The following is a 9,363-nucleotide window of genomic DNA, read 5'->3' as shown; positions in this document are numbered from 1 at the left end:
TCTGCTGGACAGTAAGACATCTGTAATCCAAAATCATACGGTGATTGGCATCAACTTGATCATCAGTGGTTGAGGTTTGTGGACGACCCGACCGAGGGTCATCTTCTGTGCTGCCCCTGTCTTTTGAACTCAGCAGGCCACTTCTTCACAGTTACATAGTAAGGGGAATCCTCACACAAATTAAAACAAAAACCTGTATTACTTTTTCTAGTTTATAAGAAGTGGTAGTGTGTTACCACAACAAAAATAGCTATGGCTCTTCTTTCTGTGTGAGCCTTAGAACTTTTTGAACGACGCTCTCAATGCCTTAATTGTCTTTGTGTGAAACGTTACTTTCTTTAAAATCAGCTACCTTGTAGAATTTCTATAAACTCGATCCCTTTATCTTAAAGAAAAACATCAGTGCTTTATAAACGATGTAATAAAAGGAACCTAATATGAAAAATTGTGAGCGACAATCTAAAGATTAAATAAAATGTAAACATGCGGAGAGATCGAGGTGGTTACTTTTTAACCACTATAACTCCTTTATCATCATATATTGCTATGCTTACTTAAAAATTAGATGCCTTTTCCATCTTTTTCTTTACAGTTTTACCTTTCAAGTTACATATAAGCTCAGCAATTCTTTAATATTTTTTGTTTATTGTTCTCTTTGTTCTGTTTTAAATGTTCCCAGCATTACAACATTTTTCGGGATTATTGTAATTGATAGTCATTTAATAATTATTATGAATACAAATTAGGGTATTTAGCTTTCTTTAAAAAAAATAGGTAAAAATGTTTTTCATTTTTCTCAGTATTTCTGGTATCAATAAAGCGCAGCAGGTCGAAGGCAGTGAAAACATCGCAGCAAGTAACGACAACAATGGTAGTCAAAGGGAAGTAACTCTAGTTTCCGCCGACGAGCTGGTAGCAACTTTCGCTCTGCTTGACAAGACATCAGGAAGTGGATTCGAGTGTTTGGGGGCCTGGCGAAACAGGAAGTTATCTAAGTTTCTATATAGATAGAGCCATATTTAGGCGGCAAGTGTCTTTGTGGGAAACCCTTTTTCCCTTTGCGAAGAAACTGTCCTGACGACAAGAGTTTTGATTGAAAGCAGATCGCTCGTGTCCGACCGAAGCCTTCTCACATTTCCCGACTTCAGGATCGTCGTGTCGTTAGAAGTTATATTTAAACCTTCTTTCCGGCTGTTTACAGTCACACGCATGGATTGAAAGAGGTTGGCAATGGGGCATTGAGGCAGACGACATGCCGGAGTCAAATATGAATGGTGAGTCTTTGTTTTTAATTGACGATCACACTGTAAGGCAGAAAATAGTAAATTTTATTCTTGTTATTTGAAAGTTGTTCATGTGTGTGTTTAGGTCTTTTTATTTAAAGTGAATACAGTAGTGCGGAATTAGCTTAATAGCACTTGTTTACCCAGTGCAGTATTTACATTTCGCTATATGTATATATAATTGATATGGCAGTATTATCTATTTTCGTTTTTATAAGTCAAGCTCATTGCAAACTGTATACCATATTATGGGTTAGTCTAAATCACATGAAAAAACTTTAAGATATCTTTGGGAAGGTTAAAAAACATTATGGGAGTTGCTTTTCTTTGCACATTTGTTTTTTTGCTGTCCAACCTATACATGCATATGCATACCATACATGAACATACTACATATATGTTCAATTAACCTGAAGATGTTGCTCTATAACCATTGTCTCGGTCAGGTACAGCAGGGAGAACATTATGTGTATGTAGTGCATTTGAGAAAGAACTGAAACTTTCAAGTGAGTCTCTGCCTATAGGGTCATTAAAAACGTACAAACTGTTGAGAAATGGTTATGTGCACAACACAGCAACATTGCGAAATAGACTAACTCTCATGCTTACGATTATCTGAGCTTTTATTTCTTGGGCTGATAAATAGTCACTAATCACTGTTGATCTCAATATTCAAAATGCTGTTTTCAGGAACCAACTAATTAACATTACAACATTTTTTTCATAACTTAGGTTCTTAAACATTTGTTTTTCTCCATTTTTATGTTTGTGTGTGAGTGAGAGTGTGACTGTGAGAGAGGGCTAAAATATCTACAAATAATTTTAACATGATCAGAGTTTTTGATTAGTGGTTTGAGAGTATTCTTCCTGTTGAGCAATTCCTTCAACAGAGATAATTTAAGCTGGTCTTACTTCCAGTAGCCTGTTGATATAAAATAGGATGTGAGAGGGTCACTTGCTACTTTGATGATCTGCCAAGTGTGTGTATGTACGAGAGAGAGCATGCTCTGTTTCAATCTTGTTTATGTTTTCCATTGCCATCTGAAAGAATAAAAAACATAAACAATTCTCTCAGATTAACTTATACATGAACATTTAGGTCTGTAGCCAATGTCCTTAGTGACATTTGCACCAAACAAATGTCCCTGTTTAAGTAGTCAGTAGATTTGTCACAGCGTGCTTGCTGAACTTCTTCCTCTCTCCCACATTCTTAAGATGGCAGCAAGTCATGCTCCATGTAACAAGGATAAACAGTGTAAGAAGATGCATTTATCCAGCACATGAGTATACTGAGTGTGGTAAAGTGTTAGTACAGACTTTGGATTCATGGCTTAATTTGGGCAACACTGGTAAAAGATGTGCATTTCTTAGTTCTCACCTACAAAGACAATACTAAAGACAACATGAAAGATGATGGTACATCTTGCTCCCATCGACATGTTCACCTTCCTGATTGACTTGTGGCAACAGCCACATTAGAAATAGGTTAATGATGGGCCCTAATACTAGACATCATGTCTCACAAAACCTGCTATACCTAAGCAAAGATGAAATCGAGGAAAAAATCACCTACAATCTGGCTCCATTGAAAAGTGTCTTAAACTTTACAGTCATATTGGGCAGCCTGGCGCTTAATGTTCATTACCAAGGCAATGTCAGAAAACACAAACCTAAGGACCTGCTCACATGCTGATAAATCACGGTCACCTTCACACCCCTCTCCGGACTCTTAAATTATTAGCTGCAAAGATTCTATTCTGGCACTCAACTCCAGATAAAAGTCTGCTGGAAGATTAAAATCAAACAAAACCTTCATTGAAAATACACGACATGCGTAGTTGTAATTTAAATGCGGACACCAAGGGAGACATTCAGCCCCTGTAACGTGGCTGCACCAAAAACGAAAAAACATCAAAATTAAGCTGAGAGACGCTGCATATGATCTTATAAGAGATATTCTTTCAGGGTGACCTGATCATCTCGTCTTTACATGCCAAGGTATCACAGAACACACGTTAACGGTCTCCCATCCCCCTTGCCCTGCTGGATGGTCGAGAGCGGATGGGTGTTGTGCTACAGCAGGGCGAAGTGCGGCCGGATGCGGCCCGTCTTCCAAAATGTAAAGTGTTTTTTTTTCAGCGTAGGTTAGTTTGATTGAAATTTAATTTATCAAGTATAACAGCGTTATAAAGAGGCAGCCTGTGACATTCTAACGCATATGTACAAAATACAAAGATAGCAACACGGCCGACATGTCTGATGTAGTCGTTAGAGGATGCCTGCAAAGGAAAGCCGATTTTAAAGTTTTATTTTGAGCGAATTAAAACAGCTTTACTTGGCACAATAACTTCGGTAAATGAACGCCATTATGTACTCATTTGTTGTGAACCATTACCGCTAGGTTTGTTGTGTGTCACCTGGCCTGGGTTTTGGATATTCTACCGGCCCGCCCTCGTGCTGCACTCTCCTCACCTTTCACACCCTATATACCTGAGCGTAGTACCGGAATACCTACATTTTCCAGTAAGCGCTGATGTGCAAACGTGACTGACCAAATCCCTTCTCCCTAAATAATAACAACAATTTCTATAGCGCGCGGGCTCAAAGGGATTTACAAAACAACAACACACACACAGCTGGTTTTTGTTTTTTTGGCAAACATGTAGATAACTGTCCCAGAGGTTGCATCAACACCATTGCAGTGAACAAAACGAACGAAAAGGTGCAGACTGTAAATTGGTGTTTTATACCAAGTCAGCAGCTATAAGGCTAGATCACGGCAAAGCAGCCAGTCCTATAAACAGGTCATATGAACAGAAAGAAACGCGTGGCCGAGATGAGATCTGAATCCAGGACAGCTAGTCCTAACTATTGTTTACAGGGGCTGACAGCTGTGTCGCCGGACCGTGGGTTGTAGATACTGATGACAGAAGGGTCAGTCTACACCGATGAACCACTTATATCATGAATCTGAAGGAAGTGGGGAAGATGGGTGGGACCTCAAGCGTGAACAGCTTCGGGGAAGCGGAGAGAACAAAGCCAGCAAACTAAATAGCAAAAATAAACAAACAAAAACGGATTCATGACACATGTACATTGTTTGAGATTCGTTAGACGATGAAGAAGGAATCATGAGCGGAGTTATAGGATAGAACAACGGCAAGGGGTGCAACAAAAAGCAAAGATCAACAGTTCAAACACCGACCCAAAAGAATACGGAGAGCAGACACCTACATGCCGGTTAGGCAAATGAACATCAGTCTACATCAAGAAGATATATCGTACATCAATTATATCTTCCAATGCTTTAACATCCTCTAGGCATAAACCTAAACACTCATCCTATCCTCTATGACAGATTTCCAATATAACATCAAACTCCCTTTCCAGCCTTTCCCGGGAAGGAAGAGAACTTTACAAAGAAAGCCAAAGTCTTGGCGTGCGCTCTAATGCAGAAACATATAAAAGGCGTTTTGAGTTGTTGCTGGACCTCATCAGGCTAAGAAGGCAGTAGACAGTGAGCCTGCCAAGGACCACCACTATTTGGTCTATACAAAGAGAAACTATTGGCAGCACTACTATCGAGGAACTGCACCACTGCTCTACAAACACAATTACCACAACCTTCACACACATCGGAATAATGACTGCAGACGGGATTGACATTCCCGATAACAACGCCGATTCCCCAGAGTGAGGATATTGCTATCGTCCATCCTGCCCAGCAAGGACAGGCACCCGCACATTTCGTCTTGCATCGTTGAATCCTTCAGGAAAAACATACAAGTCGCCTCAAAGCAAGGTGGGGCCGAGTTTGATGATGATTTGGCCCTTTTTCGCGCTGTCGGGACCGATAACAGTGGATGGATTAGAGATGGTATTCACTCCAACACCAGAGGGAACAGTGGTCTCGCTTGCGGTGAACATCAAAGGTCGCTTTTCTGCTCCTCTGACCACGACCAGAAAAAAAAGACACTGTCGCTCAACTAGACCCACCTTCCAACCCTCCCTGTGTTCCCTGGTCGTAAACACCATCCCACGACTCGCCCCCCTTACCATAGACCATCCAATTATTCCCGTCACAAATTCCTGGAAAAAAGAACGCAGGGCACACTACCCCAGCCCACCCATCCCGCTATCATTCACTGAACAACCCGTTGTACTCAGATGTAGTGGCGAGCATCGTCAGCCTACTAATAACAGGCCTGAAGATGCATCGCCAACCAACAGTGGGTCGTTTCACTGAGCCATTAGATACTGATACACCCAAGCCACCGTCAATCTGTTGACTCACATTATCCTATATTCATCACTTCACTTTGCTATCCTAAATGGAATTTGTTTGTGTACCTTTCACTTTCCTACAAGTGCTGATATTGTGCATTTTCCTTTTTTATTTATATCCCGCTGTGGTTTTGTTTTTTTTAGAACTCCTCTAAATTTATTTTCTTTGATTTATACATAACCTGGAATTGAAATGCTCTCTCTGAAGATTTTATGTGCACAGACATGCATTTCTTAATGTCCAAAAACAAACCAGTGTTGCCTAAAAGGTCATGTAGTATGTCCATCGTGGCTGACTAAATATGTGCTTCAAGTAGGTATCTTAAACATAAAACTATGCCATAAACATATGGTACACAAAGTTATAACACTAACACAACATAAAAACATAATGCCATAAACATGATATACAAAGTCATAATCACACTCACACAACCTTGAAACTTCCTTTAACATCATTGCTCAATCTGAAGCCCAGGTCACAGAGATCATATCAGATAACAATATCTTTGCTTCCTGTTATACATTAGAACATCAGCACCCAAAATACAAACATGAATCTCAATTTGTCACCTACATAAGCAGTCAGTCAAGACTAAATACTTGTATCACCTAGAAAAATACATTGATTCTATGATAAAATCAATCTAGCTAGAAATAAAGCTGAGAAATAAGACTCCAATTCTTGTGGATTTATTTAGAAACAGAAACTAATGAACTAGCTGAATGTGAAGACCACTTCAACTTTGTTAGATACGTATACCCTGCGTCTCTGAGCTAAAAAATACCTTTTTTCAAGGGACTTAAATTTTGACACCTTAAAACTTAATAAAATGTGGATGGAACAGATTAGCTTATGACACCTCATGAAGAAAGTTATCATCACAATAAAAGTCATTATAGTGCATGACAAACTTTGACCAAATCCTTATCAGAAACCAACACACCATAATCGAAGTATGTGGCAGTAGGAGACCACTTCCTCATCTTCCTTACATGGTGTAAAATTTAAACCCAAAACCCATGAACTACATACAAAACCACTACCTACTACTTCTTCAAAATTCAGCAGAATCAAATTTATTGTGGATCTCTTCAACTTTCCACAAAATAAAATATAATGTTAAGCCCGCTTGGTTAAGTATGTAATTAAGCCTGTTTGCTTGATCACAAATTTTACTCACCTTCACTATATTTGCCTTGTTTTTGTAATAATCTAGCAGTATTTCTAAATTGTTTATAATTCAAGCCCTTGATGTAAAAAGAACATGTTATTCACATTCTGTCACCTTTATAAATAAAGAATTGTCACTGTCATTGTCTTTTTCATCTCACTCATCAAGGAGGGAAAACAATCCAGATGCACTTGTTTTCAAATGTTCTTTTTTGTAAACTTAATAATTTCTCAGGCAGTTCAACAATCTTGAGTTTTAATCAGTCATTCATTTGAAGGCCTTTTATCTTTTTTCCTTTTCCTGCTAGTTTTGTCTGTCCATGACCGATTGAACTGTATTGTCCATATTTGTTTTAAGTTCATTGGCGTTAAACAGATTGTTATGGGATGCTAAGAGGGAAATTTTTGTCTAATTTTCTCTCTCTCTAGTTATAAAAGGCCTTTTATACTTATAGAATTCATTCTATAGCTATACAATTCATTCTATATGTACTTAATGCATTTGATCTATATTTATGCAATTCAATTCTATGCTTATAGAATGCATTCTATAAGTAGAGAAGAAGAAGATCAAAGATCAACCAGTGTTCTCATAACGTGGCCTTACATTCTTATGCGCTAAATAGAAGAAAAATAGCTTTTTTAAAATCGCCCTTTACACGACGATCGGCAGTTATAACGTTAAGAATATATTTGATCAGAGCAATCACATGCATTTAAAAGTATATCAGCCAGAAACGGTCTCAAACAGGCCCTGAACTGTCTCAGTTACAGAGTTGTTTGACATTTGTTGCTGTTTTTTTTTTTTTGATTGCGCTAAGATGTCACAGCAGATGACCCTCCGGCAAAGTGTCTAGTGCGTAAATACACACAAGAACCCAAAGCCACGTTACAAAGCATTGACTGGTTGATCTTTGACCTTCTTTCCCTATATGCAAATGAGCTAGCCTCATTTCCATACACATTTCATTTCTGAAGTTACAGAATTCCTTTTATACGTATGAAATTAAATTGCATAGTATACAAGTATATAATGCATTCTATAAGTATAAAATGCATTTTATAGCTCGAGAGAGGAGAAAATTCCCCTCTTGATGCCTCATAAATTTTGCTTCATTTTGTGAGCAGGAAATTATCAGAAATGATTTGGCATCATGTCTATGGCTGAAAATATCCTGGAAGGAGAATTTGTTTTGTTGAAATTCAATTCATGCAAGAGAGCATAGTCAATCAATCCTCTCTGTGCCGTCTGGCACGTGAGGCAACTGTAAGAGACCTCCATCTGGTTCTGTCTGCTGCTGCTGCTTTGGGGACTGTCTCAAGTGATAGGCCTCTGCTCTTGAGGTCCTTCTTGACAGTTTGCCTCCATGTCTCTTTGGACCTCTCCCTATTTCATCTTTCCCTGCGGTGTCCATTGCAGGGCTGTTCTGGGGATTGAGTCTGTGCATGCGGCACACGTCTCCTAGCCATCACCAGTGCCACAGTTGGATTGTTTCAGCCAAGGTGCATGTCCCTGCTCTGTATTGCATCTCTTCATGGTGTTCGGCCAGAAGATCTTTAGTATGCACCCCAAATACTTGGTTCGGAGCATAATATTTGCCTGAATTTAAGCAGATGCAAACATTTTAAATCCCCTTTACCCTCAGCATTTACAGCTGCACAACATCCCTGCAAATGTCAGTTGTATGTGTGTGTACAAGTGTCATAGATCTGCCTTGGGAATGGTTTTAGAGATGTGAATGTGTTGGGATTTTTTCGTTTTTTGATAGAGCTTGTGATTTGTTATGATGCATCACTTGTCTTATCTTGTAACTATCAAGTGTTTTGTTCATAACTGAGTATAACTGCTTCAAATTGCAATTGCCCGTAAGGATTAATAAAGTTGGTCATGCCATTTGTTATTTGTCAAATGCCTCAAAAGTAGTGCACTTGCTTCCTTTACATAGGTATTTCTGCTCACAGTCCTGTCCCACCGGCTATTGAAAATGCTCAAGCAGGATGTGCTTGAAATTTTTCAAAAGTGTTCTTCCAAATTTCAGTGCCTATAATTAGTGTCACTTTACACTTGACAGCATGTTAAAAACTCGACTGTCTCTCATCTCTTATTTTCCTACACTACCTAAAGCTCACATGCCATGCAGATGCTGTTTTTCATGTAAGCTGTAAGGAACTAACATTGTTTCACCTGAAGAAGTCCTCTACCTTCACTGAATTTCTTATCTCAGTTGATCTATGTTGCTTATTGTGAGCAAAAAGAGCCAAGAGATTGTTTTGCTCCACGCTGTTTTTGTGAACTGTTGTGACCTTGACCCAGAGGTTGCTTCACTCTTGACATGCTGATCACCTGCCTTAAAAAAATGCTTCAAAGGTGTCTCAAGACTATTTTCTTTTTTCTGGATCCCACTGTTTAAATTTCTTTGTCCTCTTTGAAATTGTAGTACGTCTTCTCTTTTGGCATTATGCATAGAAATAGATGAAAAATAAGAAAGTACAGATTTAGTCTGGCTTAAAGAACAACTACAACAAGAGTAGTCACTTTGTATTGAAAGAGTAGCCACCCCAGAATGTGGTAAAACAAACTAATAAAATTAAGAAGAACGGAAGACCACACATTTCCTTATT

At 38.8% G+C, this 9,363-nt stretch overlaps 1 protein-coding gene across 1 annotated transcript in view; it reads left to right on the top strand.

The window, feature by feature from the left end:
- The first annotated feature begins 907 nt into the window (after window positions 1-907).
- LOC112553703 (serine/threonine-protein phosphatase 6 regulatory ankyrin repeat subunit B-like) overlaps window positions 908-9,363 on the top strand; it is a 13,027-nt gene continuing 4,571 nt past the window's right edge. The window contains exon 1 of the mRNA XM_025221096.1: window positions 908-1,274. The gene's annotated coding sequence lies outside the window, so the exon portion shown is untranslated. The remainder of the gene's footprint in view (window positions 1,275-9,363) is intronic.

Source organism: Pomacea canaliculata, linkage group LG13 (genome assembly GCF_003073045.1).
Source record: "Pomacea canaliculata isolate SZHN2017 linkage group LG13, ASM307304v1, whole genome shotgun sequence".
NCBI lineage: Eukaryota > Metazoa > Mollusca > Gastropoda > Architaenioglossa > Ampullariidae > Pomacea > Pomacea canaliculata.
This window is presented reverse-complemented; position numbering and strand designations above follow the sequence as displayed.